The sequence below is a fragment of the Tamandua tetradactyla genome, chromosome 19, assembly GCF_023851605.1.
Source record: "Tamandua tetradactyla isolate mTamTet1 chromosome 19, mTamTet1.pri, whole genome shotgun sequence".
Taxonomy (NCBI): Eukaryota; Metazoa; Chordata; class Mammalia; order Pilosa; family Myrmecophagidae; genus Tamandua; species Tamandua tetradactyla.
The window spans coordinates 34685538-34708071 of record NC_135345.1 but is presented as its reverse complement, the minus strand read 5'-3'; positions in this window follow the sequence as shown (position 1 = coordinate 34708071).

The following is a 22534-nucleotide window of genomic DNA, read 5'->3' as shown; positions in this document are numbered from 1 at the left end:
ATAAAAGATAAATTAACTCCAAAGAATGACAAGTAGATTTTAAAGTAATTTCTCTGTAAAAACAATGGAAGCCAGAAAACAATGGGAAAATATCTTCAAAGAGTTGAAGAAATATTCCTGGCATGCTGCAACTTTACACCAACCAAAATTATCTTTAAAAATTAGAGTGAAATAAACAATAGCCAAGAAAGATTAACCCTTGCAAACCCTCATTAAAAGAAATGCTAAAGGACTTAGGCAGAAGGAAAATGATTCCTAACATAGACTGAAACACAAGAGGCAGGAGTGAACAACAACAGAAAAAGTAAATATATGAGTAACTCAGAAACAACTGGCAATATAAATTTTAAAAAACATGTAATTTTGGATTAGTGGTAAAAATAGGCCACAACTAAAATACTGACAACAAAAGAATATAAGCTGAAATGTCTACATAAGATTTAAACATTCCAAGATCCTTATATTATTATGAAGGAAGCTAAAGATATGAAATACTATTAAAATGTATGTTTCTAAAAGTAGCAATAATAACACCTCCCATGATAGATACAGTACATGTAACATGTAAACAAGTAAAGGAAAATAAAATAGGAGGAGAAAGGAAGAAAATTAAAAACATCAAATGAACCTAAAAGAAGTCAGAAAAAGAAAAGACAAAATGGGCAAACAAAAAATATGTAATATAGTAATGGAAACAAATGAAACAAATGTAAATGGAGTAAACTCTCTAATTAACTAAAATGTTATAAAACAGATACGAAAACATGCTAGTTAAATGAGATACACCTAAAAATGATTGAAAGGCAAAGTCTGGAAAACATTTTTTTATGAATTAATTAAAACAATAATTAGGTATCTATATTAATAACTGATAGCATAGTTATAATGCAAAAGAAAACATTAGGGCACATAATACACTTATGATATGAACACAACCTATGTTTTCTCTCTTAACAGCTATTCTTATCTATAATTTATGCATAGCTAGCAACTAAATACAGAATATTCTTTGATAATCAGGACATAGATCAACTGAAAAAAGTACCTATACACATAAAATATGCTGACTGTACTTACATGATTGTGTGTATTGGCATATATATATACATATACACATACATAAATATGATTATACATGTATAAACACACACACATATTTCCTCATAGTAATTCATTTTGATAATCTGTTTGGCAGCCAAAGAAACTATTATTACTCAAGAATCAGCTTAAAAATTATTTCCTATATAAAGCATTTCCTGACACCCTGAGAAACTTATGTGCTCCTTTTTTGTGTGTTTTCAGTGTGCTTTGTACCGATTTTCATTATAGAAATATCCGTGATACATTTCATTCAGTTGTTTGCAGGCCTATATTATCCCTAAGATACAACCTTTTATAATATGAGATTATCTTTTTAGCTTCATTTTTTTCTAAAGGACTAAATTTTGTTATTGAAAACATTAGGACAATACTCAATAACCATATATGAGGAGTCACATGTTTCTGATCAATCAATACTGTCTTAAATAGAAAACTGAACATTTGAATATGATCTCACAAGTATAATGTCCTGGGCTATTCTAGGTAAGAGTGAACTATATGTGAATTACTATTTTTTTATTTTATTTTATTTATTTATTTTTTACATGGGGAGGCACCAGGAATCGAACCCGGGTCCTCTGGCATGGCAGGCAAGCATTCTTGCCTGCTGAGCCACTGTGGCCTGCCCTGTGAATTACTATTTTTGTTAATTAATAGCATATGGTTGCAAATAGAACAAATGGGAAGTACGATCAGCATGAAACATTCCTAATATATCACACAAAACATTATTCAATGATTAGCTCCATTTTTGAAACTTAAGGCTTGTTCCCAGCATAATATCCACTCAATAATAACTGTTAAATAAACTAATGCCTAAACTCTAGTATTCAGTGAAGTTCTGATGTAAGCATCCACTTCTCACCCACTGATGCGCGACTGAATTTCTTTAGTCAACAGAATAAGTTCATTTTACATTACTTCTGGGATCTTATTTGGATTTGGATTTTATCTGTTGGTCAGTGGTATGGCTGTGCAGATTCAAGAGGAAGTATGTGTTTGAAATGGTAGCTAAGACTGAAACCTAGCAGCCTGGATTTCTAAGATGAGCTTTCTGCTACAGGTGTAGATGAGGCAGCATGCATGATGGAAATTTACTAAGACTCTGAAGTCAGTTCAGGTTTGAATTCTGTCACATTAGATGAGTGACTTAAGGAATAATTTAACCCCTCTGTTTTATATTCCTAAGGCTGCCATAATAAAGTACCACAAACCTGGTGACTTAAAACAACAGAAATGTCTTTTCTCATAGCTCTGGAGTCTAGAAGTTTGAAATCAAGATATCTGTAGGGCCATGCTCCCTCTAAAGTCTTTTGGAAAACAATGTGTCCCATGTTCCTCCTGGCTTCTGGTGGCAGCTTGCCAAGAGTCCATGGCATTCTCGTCTCAGTCATCACGTGGCATTCTCCCCTTTGTCTTCGCCCATGTACAATTTCCTCTCTTTTAAGGACACAAGTCCTAATGAGCTAGGGACCAGCCTAAGCCAGTTTGGCCTCATCTAAACTAATAATGTCTTCAAAGATCCTTTTTCCAGGCAGGATTGCATTCATGAGACAGAGACTTGGGGCTGGGATTTGAACATATCTTTTTTTATGGGAAAGAAGTTGCACAATTAATCTATAGTGCCTATTTCAGTTATCTCATCCATAAAAGTGGGAATACAAAAGCAACTACCACAAATTGTTGTGAAAATAAATTAATGTATATGTCTATGTGTATTCCTATAGATACAGATATCTAAACATAGAAATATATGTAGATATGCATATGGATGATATAGATATATAGATACATAGATACAGTTACATAGATACAGATAAATAGATATAGAAATGTGTATATACATAGATGCCAACACACCTGTGCACTTACACCCAGCCTGGGATATTTTGTAAGTGTCTGCTTTTATTATTATTGTTATTCAATGTTTAAATATTTTTTTCAATGTTTAAATATTTTTAATGAAACCATTTGGCAAATCTGAGTTTTAATCTTTTGTTTTTCATATTGCTGGTTCTGATGGTTTACTTGCTGTATGCTACTCTGCAATGAGATATTTTAAACTGCTTTCAAGGTTCATACATTCAGCTTCAATTTATGCATTTGCTCATAGATTGTTCTTCAGTTTGCTCCTTCCTCTAATAGATGCTATCCAATACTAGCTCCTGCTTTTTTACCCCAGGAAGGCTGAGCTTTTCTCTAACCATATCTCAAGCTCAAGTCAAGGTGATTTACATAATTAGTCATTAATAAAAGAGCAACCTTTCAAATTTAAGGTAAATTACATTTGAGGTCAGCCAAAATGTATATATAATTAAGTCAACCCATATTAATAGAACATGCCCCACATCTAGCTCTGCTTTGAAGCCAGGGTCAGCTGAAAATGTAAAATCAGAAAATAAGTACACAGAGAAAAATGTAGAGTGCCCTGGGAAGTACATTTAAAATAAATGCTAAGGAAAATGGTCATTTTTCCTTCTATTTCAAAACTATATATCTCCCCAAAGAACAACAGGAGCACTATGCCATGTGTGAATAACACAGTGTAGTTTTGCATCATGTTGTACTTATGATTTTAAGAGCAGGTGGAATTTATTTTCATTAAATTTGTAGCTATAATGAACTATTAAAATTCCTTAAAACTCAATAAAGAAATGTTCTAGGACTCGTAGACTTCATTAAGAGTAAGAAGAGGTATTATTTTATTCATTTGTTTTGTTTATAAATTCACAAGATCCTTTAGCTCAAAAGTTCAAATAGGCTCCAGAAAAATTAGAGATACAGTGTGTATGCATGAAATACAAATGTTACACATACACGCGTTTATTACACCTATTATACATCCAGCCTGTCTACACCTAAAGGAAAAACTTTTACAAGGGCAGAAATTCTGATTTCAAAGGCAAATGAAGCAGATATCAATTAATTTCTTGGCTTCAAAAATCATTTTTGCCATTTAAACTTGCATTAGTGAATTAAAACTACAGACTTCCAGAACAAATTGTTTGAAACTTAAATCTCCTTTAAAATATGTTCAGATGTTAGTTTCCAAATTTTAACTTCAATGTACTGAGAAGTGTTTTTGAGTCATTCATTATTTGTGTTTTTTTTTTTTAAGTTTCATCTTAATAAAATACAGCAATAGTGAGGGCATGAAATAGAAGCAATGTCTACGATTTACAGAAATCATTTTGTCAAGGTGAACCAAGAATGCACAGAATATCAAACAAGATTTCATAAGAAAATCGTTCTCAAATTTAGGAATAGGTCCTCTTGATCTACAGACTGGGAATGTCCTTTCATAGCTATCCTGGAAACTGTCTCTTACTTTGGATTCATCTCTTTCCTCATCCAAATTGCTAATGTTCTTCTATTTTCTTTTTATCAAGTCATTTTAATTACATATGAACCCCCAAAGGAAGTATTGTGGTGGTTAGAAGTTGTATGCACCCCAGAAAAACATATTCTTAAATCTCATCCATTCTTGATGGATTATTTCTGTAGGTGTAAACCCTTTGTTAATAGGACCTTTTGATGAAATCACTTCAGTTCATGTGTGTCCTACCTCAGTAAGGATGGACCTTAATCCTATTACTGGGGCCCTTTAAAAAGAATGAAATTCAAGGAGAGAGAGAGAAAGCCACAGATGAAAGAAACTGAAATCATCAAAACCCAAAGGAGAATGAGGAGACTAGAAGATGCTGCCCTGTGCCTTGCAATGTAACTGGATCAAGGATCAAAAGTAACTGGTTTTTACAAAGAAAGCACTGGTTTGATGATGCCTTGATTTGGACGTTTTCCCATCCTCAGTACCATGAGCAAATAAATCTTACTATCTAAGCCAACCCATTTCATGGTATGTGCCTTGAGCAGTATAGGAAACTAAAACACGCATCCAAAACTTTTTTTTTTTTTGACTCTGATTTATTGTTCTTCATAGAAATTTGAGAAGAGACCAAGATGCTACTTTTGTCTTGTCCCCTGAAATCATCATAATATTCTCATACCATTCAGAGCACGACCTCATGTTAATATCTTTTTTATGCAAACATGTAATAGCTTACATATTAAACCTATGATCCCAGATTTCACCAAGAAAACAAAATATGTAATTTATAATTAGAAAATGACATTTGGAATTTTGCAGATTAAAAATGTATAAACATTTGGGAATTATACTTCCCTTTGTTGGAGAACTATTGAAAAACAATATATTCTCATGTCTGAAAATATTTAAATGTAATTCTATCTGATGTAGAAAATAGATTTATGATTCTCAAGCTTTCTACAACTCCTTTGGCTCCAAGTATATATCTTCACAGATTTGAAGATAATAGTGTAATTTATACCTAAAACAACTTTTTAAATCCTATTCTTAATGTGACACTTGCTCTCTGAATAGTAAGTTTGGAAGGTTTAAAAACATATTCTTGGGTGGGCAGTGGTGGCGCAGTGCAAAGTTCTCGCCTGCTGTGCTGGAGACCTGGTTTCATTTTCCGGTGCCTGCCCATGCAAAAAAACAAAACAAAATAAAACAGATATTCTTAAAACATAATCACTGTTCCTTACCAAAGATTTGCTGGAACCATGGAATCAGAAAACTTTTGAATCCTTCCATTCAATAATTGTGCTTTTAGAAAGTTAAATTAATATCCTTTGTTAACATATTTTTCATTTGGAAATGGAATAATAATTCTAAATAATACTAAAAGTTAGTAATAATTATCAAATGAGAGTTAATGTTTGAAAGTTATAATATAACTCATAATTGATGTTATTGATATTTTCTGACTCTATATTTGCAAGGCCTAATTGCCTTCATTTCTTCCCTAGAGTATAAGTAATTAATACAAGGTAGTCTAAGTTAACACGTCCTGTGGATTCATCCTATACTCCTGTCTTTCTCTCACACTCCACATTCAACCCAAGAGACCCTACTTTCAAATTATTTTTTAAATCAACACATCCCATGATCAGTGTTCAAACCTAGATCTAAGCCACTATTACTATTACCTAGATTACTGCAATTGCTTTCCAACTGCTCTTCCTGACTCACCCTTAACTCCATATGCTCTCTTTCCAATGGTACTTCCAGAGAGATCATTGTAGAATGCAAGTCAAGCCATGGCCTCTGCTCAAAGTGTTGCAATAGATTCCATTCTCAGTCAGAATGAAAGCCAAAGTCATTACTATGTTGTCTAAAGCTTTACCCATGGGTTACTTTTGAGAGCAGATCTCCTATGACTAGCTCCATTCCAGTGAGCAGATCTCCTATGACTAGCTCCATTTCAGTTATTCTGGCTACTTGCAATTCCTTCAATAAGCCAGGCATGATTTTCCTACTGGGCTTTTTGTGCTTGTAGTTTCTTCTTGCTATTGTGTTTTTTTCCCCAAAAATTAGCATCTTCACTTTGTCATGTATTTCAGGTCTTTGCCCAAATGTCCATTTTTCTTTAAAGACTTAGCAAATTCACTTAAAATTACAACTCTGCAACTCTCATGACCCCATACTCCCTAGTCCCATTTGTCTGCTTTTTTGTTTGTTTGTTTCTCCATAGCACTTAACAACACCAAACATACCATATGCTTTTCTAATTTGCTTATCGAATGTGGAGTCTGGAACATGGGATTTTTTGTTCTCAGTTCTATCTTCAATTCTAATAATTCAGGAAATATTTATCAAATGAATAAATGAATGTCCTTAAAGAAGTCTGTTTCTTTCTACTGCTATATTTCCTGCATTAGATTTGTATTGCTGTTATAAAAAAAATATACCACAAACTTTGTGACTAAATCAACAGCAATTTATTTTCTCACACTTATACAGATCAGAATTCTGACACATTTCACAGGGCTAAAATCAAGGATATGTTCTTCAGAAAATCTACTTCCTTGCTTTTATTAGGTTCTAGGAGCAGCCCACATTCCTGGATTCATATCACAACTGACCAACTTCAAAGATGGTTTGCTGGTTTGAAACTGTTATAATCCCCAGAAAAGCCATGTCCCACCACTAGCACATATTTTTATTTAATCAAATATGGGTAAAGGGTCCCTTCTTGAGAGCCAAACACCTTGGATGCATTGATGGGAGAGGCAGGAGATTTCTAGACCCCAATACCTCCTCTAATGTCTATGTCTTGGGACTGTGGGAAGGGGGTAAGGCAAAGGCAGATTGTTATATTAAGCTCAGGGATCTCCTCTGGTTTATGATTCTCCCAAAGTTCTGCATTGGAGACCATATATATGGTGTCCTTTGGGACCCCTTGCTCTCAATGGCAGACAAACATGGCTCAGTGAGTGGGGGCTCCAAGAGGACTGCATGGCTGTCCACCTGACGTGTGGGCTATAGGACCCACCAGAGTAAGTAGTGTGTGCCCACAGCCTACTGGCTTGTTTTTCTCATGAGTCACCATGATAGTCAATCCATTATCATAGGAGTCTTTGCCCAAAATAGGCAGGATATGATAAACTTGCTCAATCACATCTCCCAGAGTAAGCCCTGGAGTGAGGAGCAAAATCAGCTTGTTGGCCCACTCAGAGGGATCCTTGATATAAAACCATCAATGCCCTGCCATGAAACAGGAATCTGGTGAGGGTTTAAAACCCTTTGGCAGGGGTGGATTATCCATACACCAACATTCCATTGTTTCAGGGTGACCAAAGCCTCCTCCTCCTCCTTACCCCAAGGTTTAGTTGGAATTTGGGGGATGAGAGTGGGATAAGCTTCTCTGTCTCCTATGGGACTCAGTCAAACAAAGGTACCCATCCCCATCCTCCCTTCCTCCTCTCTTAGCTCCAATTAACTGAGCGTCTATTGGAGGATGAAGTTGCATACAAGGCAGCCAAGACTTTTCCACTCATCCTGGTTGATTGGGGTGGAAGTCATTGTAAAGTTGGGAGAGTCACAAAAGGAGATCATCTTCTGGCTTCTGCCCAAATCTGTGTTTCACATCCCCTATGTCCTTCTCCACAAGAGTTCACATTTTGTTTTTACCTCAAGTTCCTCATCTTCAATTCAAATAGCCTCCTAAATAATAACTGACCTCACCCTATCTTCAAAATCTGGGTGATCTGAGTGCAGGTGTGCCTGGTTCCAGAAAGAGAGGAGATCTAAGAATCCACAAGCTGGAGGAGTATATGCAGGGCAGTGGAAGCCCCAACCTCATTGTTCTCAGTATGGAACCAGCTAACCAAATCTCTAACATTCATGTAATTCCATTTAATCCCATTTCCCCTCCAAAATTTGAAGATTGATGTCTTTGGTCATCCATCCCTGTCCACCTGACCTGTGGGCTATAGGTATTATAGGTTAATATAGCTATTAACCTCTACCGAGGGTGAGAGTGACCCCTTAGTTTCATACACAAAGCCCCAAGTCACATGTGAGCAACAGAAGCACAAGAGCATTGAAAAGAACCACTTAAAAATCAACCCACTTCACACTTTCAATGCAACCTGCATGCTGCATCAAACTCTGTGGAGTGAGTTGCTACACAGACCCTTTCAACAAAATACTGCTTTATTACTTATATAACACAAAGGGCTCAAAGAGCAGAGGAAGAGATATGACTATGACTAGTGCCCTAGGAGACCAAACTGCTCAGGACAGGGTCAATGTAAGGCAAGTCTGAACATTCTATTTGGCATTGGAGAAGAAAGAAAAGTTTGAACTGTCCAAGGTAGATATTTATCAACCCCAGGGAAGGGGGTCCTGCCACTGAGAGTTTTGTGTCCTGATAAGCATCTGGACACAGATAAGCATTTCCAGGTTGAAAGTCTAGTCATACCTTTTCATTAGACCTGACATCTCACTTGGGTTGTGAAATGGAAATCGACTGAAACGTCATCTCACAACTGAAAAGGAGATGGTTAGAGGAGGGTGTGCTGGTTTGAATCTATAGTTATGCACCCCAGAAAAGCCTATATTCTTTGAATTTAACCTTGTGGGGGCAGACCTATTGCCATGTGGAACCATGTGATTAGGTTGCTTCCATGGAAATATGGCCCCACCCCTTCAAGTTGTGTCTTAATCTGTTTATTGGAATCCTTTAGAGAGAGATATTTTTGAAGAGAATTCAGAGCTGAGAGAGAAGCTAAGAGATGAAATCCAAAGAAAAGCCTCTCAAGGAGAGAGAGTCATTGAAACCAGAGCCCAGGAGATAGGGACCTGCTGATGTTGCCATGTGACAAAGGAATCCTGGATGCCAGCAGCCTTTCCTCCAAGAAGTTATCCTTCTGGTGCTGTCTTAATTTGGACATTTTCATGGATCTATAATTTAACTTAATAAATGCCCATTATAAAAGATAATCCTTTTCTGCTTTATTGCTGTACTAGTTTGAAACTGTTATGTACCCCAGAAAAGCCATGTTCTTCTAATCCAATCTTGTGTTGGCAAACCTACTGTTGGGTGAGACCTTTAGATTAAGTTCTTGGAGGTCACATGGAGATGAGAGCTCATTAAAGGAATGTTTAAATCGACTTACTGGAGTCCTTTAAAAGAGGGACAGATTGGGGAGAGCACAGATATTTGTAGATGCAGAAGGAAAATACCCCAGGAGATGCCAGAAGCTGAGAGAACTGTTTGAAATCAGAAACCAGAAGGCCAGTAGACATCACCATGTGCCTTTCCATGTGACAGAGGAACCTCGGATGTGATTGGCCTTTCTTGAGAGAAGATATCCTCTTGTTAGTGCCTTAATTTGGACATTTCATAGCCTTAAAATTGTAAATTTGTAACCTAATATATCCCCTTTATAAAAGCCCATCCATTTCTGGCATATTGCACTCCAGCAGCTTTAGCAAACCAAAACATATGGCCATATTGCATCACCGACTATTTATTTTGGTTTGCTAAAGTTGTGAGAATGCAATATACCAGAAATGCAATAGCTTTTAAAAAGTGAATTTAATAAGTCATAAGTTTACGGTTCTAAGGCTATAAAAATGTCCAAACTATGGCATCCAGGGAAAGATAACTTGACACAAGAAAGGTCAGTGGGCCCAGGATAACTCTATCAGCTGGGAAGGCATGTAGCATGTTGTCTATTGGGGTCTTAGGCTTCTGGTCTTAAACAATGTCCCCAGGAGAGCTTTTATCTGCATCTCCAAACATCTGGGTCTTAATTGGGTTCTGAGCTTTCTCCAAAATATTTCCTCTTTTAAAGGACTTCAGTAAACTAATCAAAGCCTACCTTGAATGGGCTGGTCACATCTCCATCTAATCAAGAGACCACACCCAATTCAAAAGGCAACACCCGCAACTGGATGTGTCATATCTCCATGGAGACAACACAATCATGGTATTTCCACCCTACAACATTGAATCAGGATTAAAATAAACATATCTGACCCCCACAAGATTGGATCAGGGAAAAGGACATGGCTTTTCTGGGGTAGCTAACAACTTCAAACCAGCATACTATTCTTCTGTGATCACATTTCCCTCTGACTGAAGTGCTTACTTCTGTTTTAAGGAACCTAGGATTACATCGTGCCTCTTGGATGATCCAGGATCCTCAAGTTATTTTAGATCAGCTGATCAGCAAGCATTCCATCTACAACCTTAATTTTCCTTTTCCATGAAACCTATTTTACACAGTCACAGGCTCTTGGGATTTTAAAAAAGACATTTCCGGAGGGCCATTATACTGCCTACCATACTGTCCTATAAATTCCCTTAAATCTTTATCCTCCTCCTCAATCCTTTAAGGGTCTTTCTTCAGCTCTCATCTTTCCACTGAAGCTGCTACAGTAACATCCCAAAGACTTTCCAACTGACATATTCAGAAGACACTCTTCTTCACATGTTTTATTTTGTGTATCTGTAACATATGAAGCAATGAGCTCAAAAAAAATCATTCACTTTTGAATACTTCCTTCTTGAACCTGTATCATATATTGATATCTGGAGAAGTAGTCTTTTCTGGTTCTTCTCTTACCAGTCTGAAGGAGCCCTGTCATTCTTTATTACAAATCTCTGTTAACATACCCTCCTGTTAGTGCTGGAGCCCTACAGGGTTCTAAACTTCAGGTCCTCCTTCAAACACTAAGTACCTTAACTTCACATTTGTGATTTCATATCCTAGAATCTCTGAGGAGTATTAATATCTTTATTCCATTCTACAGTAAACAGGGCAACCCTTCACAACACAAAATGTCAGTAGTGCAACTGTTGAGGAACTCTTCTTTAGAGTGAAGGATATATTACCCTAAATGTAAAATATAAATAGAATATTTTAATCAGCTCTTTTAGTATTTAAATAAATATGATTTTTCATGCTTTTCTTTCTTTATGTAGTTGCAAGGATAAAAGCTACATGCTCTTTCTCAAAAGAAAATTAAAACATAATTTTCTTTAGAACATTACATCTTTCATTTTCTAGATGTATATGACCTATTTATTTCCTAATGCTCATTTCCTAATTTCAATATATTCCTTTTACAAAGACAAAACATTATTTTAAAAATTAATTTGGAAATTAGCATCCAAGATGAGCTCATTTATTTCAAAGGAGAAGAAATAACATTATGCCTTAAGCTGTCTTTCAGAGATGCTCTTATAACATCACATGAATGAAGATTTATTAATTCTTTGTTCCTATGCTAGTTTTTCTTTTGTAAGCTGTAGGTAGAGATCATTTCTTCTACTAAACATATAATAAGAAAAATGAAGCATAGCCTTATACCCAGTTTAGGAAGATTAGAATGATAAAATAGAACACTCTTCTTCTCTATCCGTACCTGTGTGTACCCTTTTTTTCTCAAAACACTTTCTATATGTTATTGAAAGTGACACAAAGAATGAATAAATACTGGGGTGAAATTTAATTAAAAAGTTAAGAAAAGCAAAAGAAAGAATGATTAAGTTTTGCTTCATTCTTCTTGTGATTTATGAGTTCTATTCATACGTTTAAAAATGTGCAGATTTCTTGTAGCTAGCAAAACCACCGAGAAACTATAGCTTGATGTATTCTGAAGACACACTGACCATTCATGCTGCAGAGTAATATCCAATATGAATTTGTTCATTTACCAAGATCACTTACTATATATGAGATTTTGTAGACAGATGAATACAAGCTGATTTCTATGCTTATGGAATGTACAGTTACAAAAGCAAACAGACAAATAAGCTGGCAATATTATACATGATGGTAAAATCTACAGTTACACACTGGAAGGTGTGACAGATGCTGTAGATATCATGTCCAAAGTCTATCATCTATTTATTCTTTGCTCTCAGAAGCCTGATGTTATTCAGGAATTGCCAGTCAATGTATTCAGGGACAGTGGTTCCCTCCCCAGCTCCAAGAACAAATGTTGATAAGTCAAAACCCTTCATAAAATCATCCCTTTCCTTTTGTCAATGACTGGCTCTCATGTCAGCATGTGATATGTCTCTGGCTAATGAAGCAAAAGATGAAGTTTGTTATTGGGGATTCTGGGAAAATATTGCCTCCTTGATAAGAGATATGCAAGGGAAAAAATGTCTCTTTCCCCTTTTCCAACTGGGTTTTGTAAAGACCCAATAACTGGAACAGTGGCAGCCATTTGTAATCATGAGGTATCAGCCTGAGTGTGAAAGCTGACCTGCAGAATGAAGATGGTTTGCCAGAGAGATGACAGCTCTGAACTTGTGATGAGCTGCTTTTACCATACAGTTTTTCTCCAACCAATTTTTCTCTCAAAATTAATTACGATTTTATCTGCCCTTTTTGTAGTGCAAAAATCTTAGCTGATTAAGTAGATACCTAAATAAAGCTTGAAAAGACCAGTTAAGTGTTCTCAAAGATAATAAAATATGTCTGCACCATTAAACCACTTGCAAACAGTTTTGTAGCTTCTTGTCCTCTCTGTCCAATGTCTGTAACAGATTCAGTAATGGGAACTGAATAAAAAGCACATATTTGGGGTTAGTGCGTACTGGTTTAAAAGAATGTATGCCCCCTAGAAAAGCCATGTTTTAATCAAAATCCCATTTCATAAAGGGAGAATAATCCCTATTGGATTGTGTATGTTTGAAATTGTAATTAGATCATCTCCCTAGAGATGTGATGTAATTGAGAGTGGTTGTTAAACTGGATTAGATGACAACATGTCTCCACTCATTTGGGTGGGTCTTGATTAGTTTCTGATGTCCTATAAAAGAGGAAACATTTTGGAGAATGAGAGATTCAGAGAGAGCAGAGAATGCTGCAGCACCATGAAACAGAGAGTCGACGAGCCAGTGACCTTTGGAGATGAAGAAGGAAAATGCCTCCCGGGGAGCTTCATGAAACCGGAAGCCAGGAGAGAAAGCTAGCAGATGATGCTGTGTTCACCATGTGCCCTTCCAGCTGAGAGAGAAGCCCTGACTATGTTCACCATGTGCCTTCTCACTTGAGAGAGAAACCCTGAACTTCATCGGCCTTCTTGAACCAAGATATTTTACCCTGGATGGCTTTGATTGGACATTTCTATAGACTTGCTTTAATTGGAACATTTTCTTGGCCTTAGAACTGTAAACTAGCAACTCATTAAATTTCCCCTTTTAAAAGCCATTCCGTTTCTGGTATATTGCATTCCAGCAACTAGCAAACTAGAATATAGGGGAATGGCATAAATTCTGTAATCTTTTCAAAATCAGAAACCTATGATAGGGAGATATTTGCAGTTCCAAGAAAAGAGGAAAATTACATGATCACTCCATGTGTGTTATCATTGACTAAAAATTGTTCTAAATGAGATTAAACTTTTGGACACATTGAACTTCTCAAGATCTAAAACAGAAAGTACTGATTCAGAAATAGTTTAACCAGACTGACCAAACCTGAAGTCATGTAGCTGCTGCCTAAAATGCACCTGAAATGGATCTTGTAACTTTATTTCCTCAAACTCTCCTCGCTACAGGACAAGAAGTTTGGGAAGGAGGCAAAAAAAAAAGAAAAAAAGATTGGAATTAAAGAGAATTTGATCTAGTCTCACAAATATGTTTACAAATATTACTCTGATTGCTTAAACATTCCTTCCCTCACTCTAACAGGGGATGCTTTATGTTCCTTTTATATAGGTATATATGTTTAGTCAGGGAGCAAAAGTATTTTATATATCCCCTTTCTCATGGCGTGTTCTGATAGCCTGCCATAATTCATTAACCTGCTTTGGTCAATTCCGCTGCTTCTACTCCTGGACTAACTGGTGATTACACCATCCCTGCAGGATCCAGCTCTGGTTTCAATAAATTTAAGATAAATATTGGTGGAAGTTCCTCACCACAGCAGTAAACACTATGTGAAATTAACCAACTGGTAGATTGGAACATATATTCTCCCATCCCAATCATCTCAGTGAGTGAAAAGAAAGCAATTCATTCTTTAACTAGCATTGCCCAAGACTGTACAAGGCTCTTCTAGCCTACCTTGGGAAGTGTTGCTCCATCAACTTCATAGTTGTGTAGCAGAAAACTATATTTTCAAACATTCTGAAATATTAAATAAAACAACTTTCAAAATTATAAATCAATTGTTTTGGAAAATTCACCATTATATATGTCATAAATGTTATTGTTTGTTAGTATGCGACAAGGTCATGGCTGACTAGAATTATTGGGAAAGCCTTACTGAAGAGGTGAAATTTGATATAAACCTTGCACAATTGTTGGGCTGAAAGCTAGAGAACAGCCAACAGTGCTGGTAAGGAAACTGCAAACAAACGTGGCAAAAATAAAAGCTTATAAATGTCATAACAATTGATTCAAATGGTAGTGAATAATGTTCATTGTCTTCTTAAAATGTATATATTTTTTGATTTACAGTATGCAGAAGACTTTATAAGTCGGTCATTTGATATTTGTTCACATACACAATTCTTTTTGATAATGGAAAGAGTCATCATTATCCCTTAATCATATTTAAAGAAATGATATCAGAAAGGATAAGGTATTTATCCACAATAACATGACTTTAGAGGTAAAAAATATATATATCTTAATGACTCTTTTTCTAGTCTTTCTTCCATTTTGTAGTTATACTTATTTAGGAATCAAAGATAATATAATAAAATATTTCCCTGGAGCTGTTAAAAATGGAGAAAATTTGAAAGTATAGATATGAGATTGAAAAAGAAGGATAAGGAATCCATAGAAAGAAAATGATGGAGAAGTCAGGACTAAAGATGGCAGTGATCCAGAGTAAAGTTTGGAGGATAGAAAAGGCAAAAGATGGGCACTGACATGCTCTAATTCTGGCATTAAGATTCTAATAACAACAACAACAAAAACCTGTAAAGAAAATATTGGGCCTAGAAGATCAGAATATATTCAATTGTCTATTTAAATGAAGAGTAATTGAGGATGCAGCTGTTTAATGTGGGAAATATTGTGGTCTAGTAGACCAGAGTCTAGACTGGGCTCTACTCCCAGTTCAGCTATTGAATCTGGCAGATCTTAAACACATTGCTTGAGAGTAGGAGCTGAAAAGAATATACTGGCTCCTCGCCATTTTTTTTTTCCCCTCCATTGCTTCAATTTTTAACTTGGTATATTTAAGAGCTAAATCTTGGAAAAACTGAAAGTCTGTTCTCAAATGTTTTTAATCTACCTTGAAAAATCTTGTCATGCATAGTGTGGATGGGTAAGAGGCCAAAGGCACATCATAGAGAACAAATAAGAGCTTGTGTAGTAAGGAGAAAGACATCAGCAAGGAGGCGTTTATCACTTTATAATTGTGGGTACCAAACCCTCCGCTGAATTTGTTAAAATGTAATGATAGGTTGTGCATGATTGTGTACCCTCATCTTACTGGTTAGTTTATGATTGGACAGCATAAATCCCTTATTTTCAGATGCACAAGAAAATGATGATATTTCTTGCATGAGCAATTTTGTGCTTCATTGCTCCTAATTGCGTGCTTAAGCTTTAGTCTTTGAAAGCCTACAATATTGCAGAAAAAAAAAGGAGGTCAATATGTGAGATCTTGCAGAAATACAAAATATCTGAAGAAGAGAAAAAGAGATCAGCTGCTTGTAGGAGTAACTCATTTAAAAATGCAAGTTCATGCATTGAAATTAAGTACAAAACTAGCCTATAGGCAATTCAAAAGAATTTCATTACACAAAAGAGTAGTTGAAATAAGAAAAAAAACTGCCGAAGTCAATAATAAAAGCAAAGTGGAATAAATCAGCTCAAGAGGGGAGTGAATCAATTTTAGAATTTAAAGAAGCCAGAGCTTCTGCCTTTATTATTAAGGCAGGAAAAATATCTAAGCCAGTTTCTTCAGATTTACAAAGCCAACACTGTACACAGATCTATTCCTTGTTATTGTTATTGATTGTTATTTGTTAGTAAATTATTTAATTTACTATCATTGCTAAACCAAACTGTTTCCTTTCTTTTATTCAACCTATGCTCTCTGAGGGCAGAAACTCTGCATTTTTTAAACTGTTTCACTCCTGGCTCCTAGGGTAATGATTAGTTAGTAATTATTGATCAAACTAATGAAGAACTGGAGAAACAACAAAGACATTCACACATGGTAAGTGAGACATTTGATAGAAAGCATTACTGATTGTCTACCTGGATAAACTGTAACAAACCAAAGCAAAACCTTTGACTACTTATTATGGGTTGAATTGCGCCCCTTAAAAAGTTGCTTGCAATTCCTAACCCCTAGTCTGGTGAATGTGACATTACTTGGAAACAGGGTGCTTGAAGATGTGATTAACTATTGTGAGTCCAAACTGGCTTAGACTGGATCCTAATTCAATATGACTAGTGTCCTTAGAAGGTAAAGAAATTCAGGCATAGCCACAGAGAAACACAGGTGAGAAGGCCATGTGAAGTCAGAGGAGGAAGAGACTGGGACAATGAATCTCCGCAAGCCAAGAAATACCAAGGATTGTTGGAAAATGCACATACCTAGAAAAGGCAAGAAATTATTCTCCTCTACAGGTTTCGTATGACGCATGGCCCTTCATCTGGAGGACTTCCAGGCTCCAGAACTGTGAGACAATAAACGTCTGTTGTTTTAAGTCATCCAATTGGTTGGCACCCCTAGGAAATGATGACATTACTGTTCTAATAATATCAAACCCAGAACACTATGGTACAAAGCCAATGTTACCCTTGGAAGCCCAATCTCTTTTATTTCTTGTGTGCCAGTCCTGCTTGTTCATCTGCATACACCCTGCTTCAACAGAAGTCATTTTTTCGTGATGTTCTCTTTCTTTATACAAGAAAAAGGGTAGTTATGGTAAATACATATAATGGAATATTATCTGGTCACATAAAAGAAGAGTTCTCATGAATGCTATAACATGGACAAGCCTTGAAAACGATAATACTCATTGAACTAAGTGAAACCCAAAAGGAAAAATATGATATGATCTCACTTATAAGAAATAAATAAAATATGCAAATTCCTAAAGTCAGAAAATAATATGCAAGTTGCCAGGGGCTGGTGAGGTAGTGGAATAGGGAATATGACAATGTTACTATAAAATTAGTTTGCATTATTTGTATTTTCTCATATACTACCCCGTTATCAACACCTTGAAATGGTAACACGTATTTGTTCAAGTTCATGTAAAAACTTTGTTATATTTGCACAATTAATCACCATCATCAACTGCTCTAGGCTTTGCTATGTTATACTGTCCCAATTTTTATCCTCTAGTGTTCCTTCTAGTGACATATGACTTTAACCTTCCTCTTTCAACCATATACCTTACTTATCTTTATTAATTACACTTACAGTATTTTGTTAACATTACACAGTTAGAATTAGTTTTTAAAGTAATTTCAAAGTGAGGTTGGTTTTCTTTCACACTAATTTCAAATTAGCTTTTCTTTTATATGTTTTAAATTGCAATATATCTAAATGATAGAGACCTGTCTGCATTTCATGGTATAAATTCTATCACTTAATTTATTAATAATCACTGTTACTTTACATTGGAGGGAACTGTGTCTTTTGTTGGAGGGCATTTGAAACTAGATTATTTTGTTAATGTACAGCTCTTAGCAGGATATATATATACATATACATATATCTTTGCAGATTTTGATATTTATTCAGCTCTTTAGAAAACTATATATTTCATTCCCCTGCCGTCTAAGATTTGAACAGCTGTTTTCTATAGGAGATTATTTACATTTGGTTAAACTACTCAAAATCAGTACTATCAATACAATCCACTTATAATATTAACCACATTGAAATAAATAAACAAAAATAAGCACCTAGCAAAAATGTATCTTCTTTTTGTGAGCACATTTCCAAAAAATAACAATTGATTAATACTAGATGCTCAAAGAGAAGGATTTCTTAATTACATGACCACATAAACTTTGTGTCAAGGTTTGAAATGGCATTTCCATTGTTCTTTCCAGGACAATGAAAAAGCATGTATTTTCCTGCTTTTGTTTCAGTACTGGAACTCTAATCAGAAAATTTACAATATGGTGTTTGGGCAGCCGAAATTTTAAGTTACTTCAAAACATTTCATTTACATACCTGTAAAGAATGCAGATACTAAAATAAAACAACATACCAAGAATTAAGCCAATATTTTAATGAGGGGCAATGAGGGGCTCAGTGCAAAATGAAAATGCAGGGCATCTTATTTTAAAATCATTGATACAGTAACAGCAGAGCAGTTTAAAGACGTTTTTGGTCCTTGTAAGCCAGGTTCCTGTATGACTGCATGGATCACATGTCCTGAAAGCTGGCTTTGGGTGGTGGCTTTGGTTGGAGTGCTACAGACCCTGAGGTGGACAGTCTGTAAGTGTGCTGGAGAATTTACGAAAAGAAAAAAGGCAGTCTAAGGGCATTTATTCCTGCTGTGGATATATGTGGAGAAGGTAGAAACTTTCAGGTGAATCATTAAACAATCAAATTTCTTAAAGCTACCAGGAACATTAAAAAAAATAGGCAAGTTAAATATGCAACTTCCAGGTCTCTTAGGCTTAGGATAGGGTATTGGTTGGGAAGAAGTGGGATTTAGAGATATGGTTTAGGGATATTTGGGTAGATAAACAGATAAAACCAGGAACCTGCATTCAAAATTTCCTGAACGCCACCCTTCCCTCCCACAATTCTGTGGAAGAAGCATTTCTGCTGAGAAAACCTTTGGTATAAAGACCCCATAATGATTTAACCCAGTTGCTTTGCAAGGGGATGTTACGCTCACAATTCCTCATTGCATCTAGTGCCATAACCCATACTGGGAAATGCAAGAGATATGAAGAAATAGCTTATATACCAAAGACATTTCAACATCATCATGATGACTTTATAGATGTTAAAACAAATGGGATGAGATATAAAATTGAAGTGGACTAAATTTATGAAACCAGTGGTTGTAATGCAGGATTTTGTGTATAATATGTTGTCCTAAGTACTTGAGGTTCGTTTAAAGGGCTTGATTGTTCGTTTAAAGGGCTTTAGAAAACTGAAGACTTTTAAATAATGTCCTGCAGTAGTAAATGAGGTTGAGATGCTGGAAAACTTGGCATACTGTACAGAAAAACATACAAAGGGTTACTGGGAAGGGAGTGTTGGAACTAAATTTGCATCAGCTATTCCATGACATTCAGGCTGGAGGATATTCTTCCTCAAAACAGTAAGAAATACAATTTTGACAGGTACAATTGCATCCATGAACAGGTCTGTGGTGAGTGTTCTCTGTAGGTTGGGTGACAACTGGCAATGATCTGATGGAATTGGGCTCCTGGATTTCAGTATGAAAAACAACAACCTGATGGAGGCCAATTTGCAGTGCTTAATGTTTAGAAGTAAGATGGGAGTAATTACTATAATAAGCCTCATATAATAAATTTCAAGCAGATTGTTTGAACCAACATGCTCTGCAGAGGGGCTAATTGATCACAGGCCCCTAGTAATAATAAATAGGCAACCTATTAATGGACGCCTTTATATTTATAAGTAGGATATTTATGTCTGGTAAGCATAAACTGAAATTTGAGTCTCCAGAGGCACGACTCACAGCCTCTTAATCAATTTTCAGACTGAAGCCAACTTACAGATATGGAAAATTTAAGAAAGGATCAGGGGACCACTTTTAGGAAAGACCTAGAAACATGGCCACAAGTACATATATTGACATTTTCTCCAAACCTTCCCCAGAAGCACTTATGACCATTTATAGAGGTACAGGAACCATGGAAGCTGGAAAGACAAAAATCTACAGCTATTATTAGATACTGACACTGAATAGACACTGTCATCTTCTATTGGGAGAGGGAACTGATGGAAATCAAATGATAGGCGAAGGTTTTAGTCAGTCCTTCTCATGGTGACACATAATGTGGCTAAAGCCTCAGTTCCTGGAAGTATAGTTAGAGTGGACACAGTGAATAGTTAGCAGGATCTCCACAATTATTCCCTGCCCTTCTTATGGTAGGAAAGGCCAAATGGAAGTCATCAGAGCATCCCCTTTTATCCTCAATCTCCATCAATAGGTCAAGATAAAATCAATACTACATCCAGGAGGGAATTGCATATGCTATTTGTTATGCCAAATATTTGAAAAGAACAAGTTTGATGATTTCAATTATACCTTAGTTTTCTTATCTTTTTCATTTCTAAAATATGTTTAATGGCTCTTGGAAAATAACTGTGTATTATTATAAACTTACTAAGATGGTGTTACCCATTATGAAGGTCTAAAGGCTATACCTTTAACGGAAAAATTAACACATCCCCAACTACTTGGTATAACCTACTTATCTGAGAAGTGCTTTTTGTTCATTTGTTTTTGTATTTGTTTCCTAATTCCATTTAGGAAGAAATATTGGAGACATTTTTCCTCACCCGGTGTGGATGGTTTTACATCCTCCTGTTCTTTGTCATAATGTAGTCTGGAAAGACTACAGTTACTTTGATACCCTCGTAGGGATAGGAAAGGGAAAAGGCTCTTGTGCAGTTTTGAAAGGATGTATGCACCCTAGAAAAGCCATGTTTTAATCCTATTCCCATTTTGTAAAGGCAGTGGTTTCTTCTAATTCCTGTTCAGTACCATATGTTGAAAAAGTTTAATTAGATTATCTCCATGGAGATGTGACTCACTAAAGCGTGAGTGCTAAACTGGATTGAGTGGCGATGTATCTCCACCCATTCCAGGTAGGTCTTGATTGGTTTTACTGAAATCCTTTAAAAGAAGAAGCTCTTTGGAAAAAGCTGACAAGAGACAAAGCCATGAGATTCTAAGAGAGCAGAACACTGCAGAACCATAAAGCAGAGTTCACCAGCCAGCAACTTTTGAAGATGAGAAAGGAAAATGTCTCCCAGGGAGTTGGAGAGGAAACTAGGAGATTACAGAGTATTTGCGATGTGCCTTTCCAGATGAGAAAGAAAGCCTGACCATATTCACCAAGTGCCTTTCCACTTGATAGACAAACCCTGAATTTCATTGACCCTATTGAATCAAAGTATCTTTCCCTGGATGTCTTCAACTGGACATTTCTATAAACTTGTTTAATTGGGACATTTTCATGACCTTAGAACTGTAAACTAGCAACTTATTAAATTTTCCTTTTTAAAAGCCATTCGATTTCCGGTATATTGAATTCCGGCAGCTAGCAAACTAGAATAGCTCTGAAACAGGTTCAAGCTGTGATACAAGCCATTCTGTCCCTTAAACTTACAGCAGACAAGATGGTTCCAGAAGAATCTGTAGTAGGCAGGGATGCTGTGTGGAGCCTTTATGAAGTACCACTGGGAAAATCACAATGCAGGCACCAGAGCATTGGGACAAACCCAGGTCCTTTTCTGCCAATAACTATCAGGAAGCAGATCCTAACTTGTAACTGCTGTGGTAAAAATACAATATTTGACCTGAGACATTAAGAGACTTTGATACTTGCACTGCCTATCACAAATTAGGTGCTGTATGACACCCAAATCATTAAGTTGAGCTTATGCTGCAGCATTCTATTATTACAAGGAAGCAATTTATATGACACCAGTCCTGCAGGTCAAAAAAGCACAACTAAGATTCTGAAGCAGGTCCCTCAGCTACTGTGGTAATTAGTCCTAATGTACTGCCATCTCCTTCTAAATCGATGCCTCTTTCAACAGAAGAAGAAACAGCATAGGGTACAGATGCTTTTGCTTGGTACCCTGGCACAAGCCCTAATTCCCCTCTCATGGACAGCAAAGTGAAACAGTAATGGAGAGAAATTTTCTCAGATGGCAAAACTTTAAACATATGATATTTTTCTTGTTTCCATTTTGATTGGAAGAAAAGAGGGCCTGATAAATGAATATGTAATATCTCATGGGTAGTACTGATAGAATGTCTAGTCACTCAATGACTTGTTTAGAATAAATTAAAAGATTAGTGATAATGAGGTCTTGAAAAGAGGTATTTGGGAAGAGATCTTGGAATGAGCAACAACTATTTTCACTGTCAAAGATCAAATAGACAAGATTA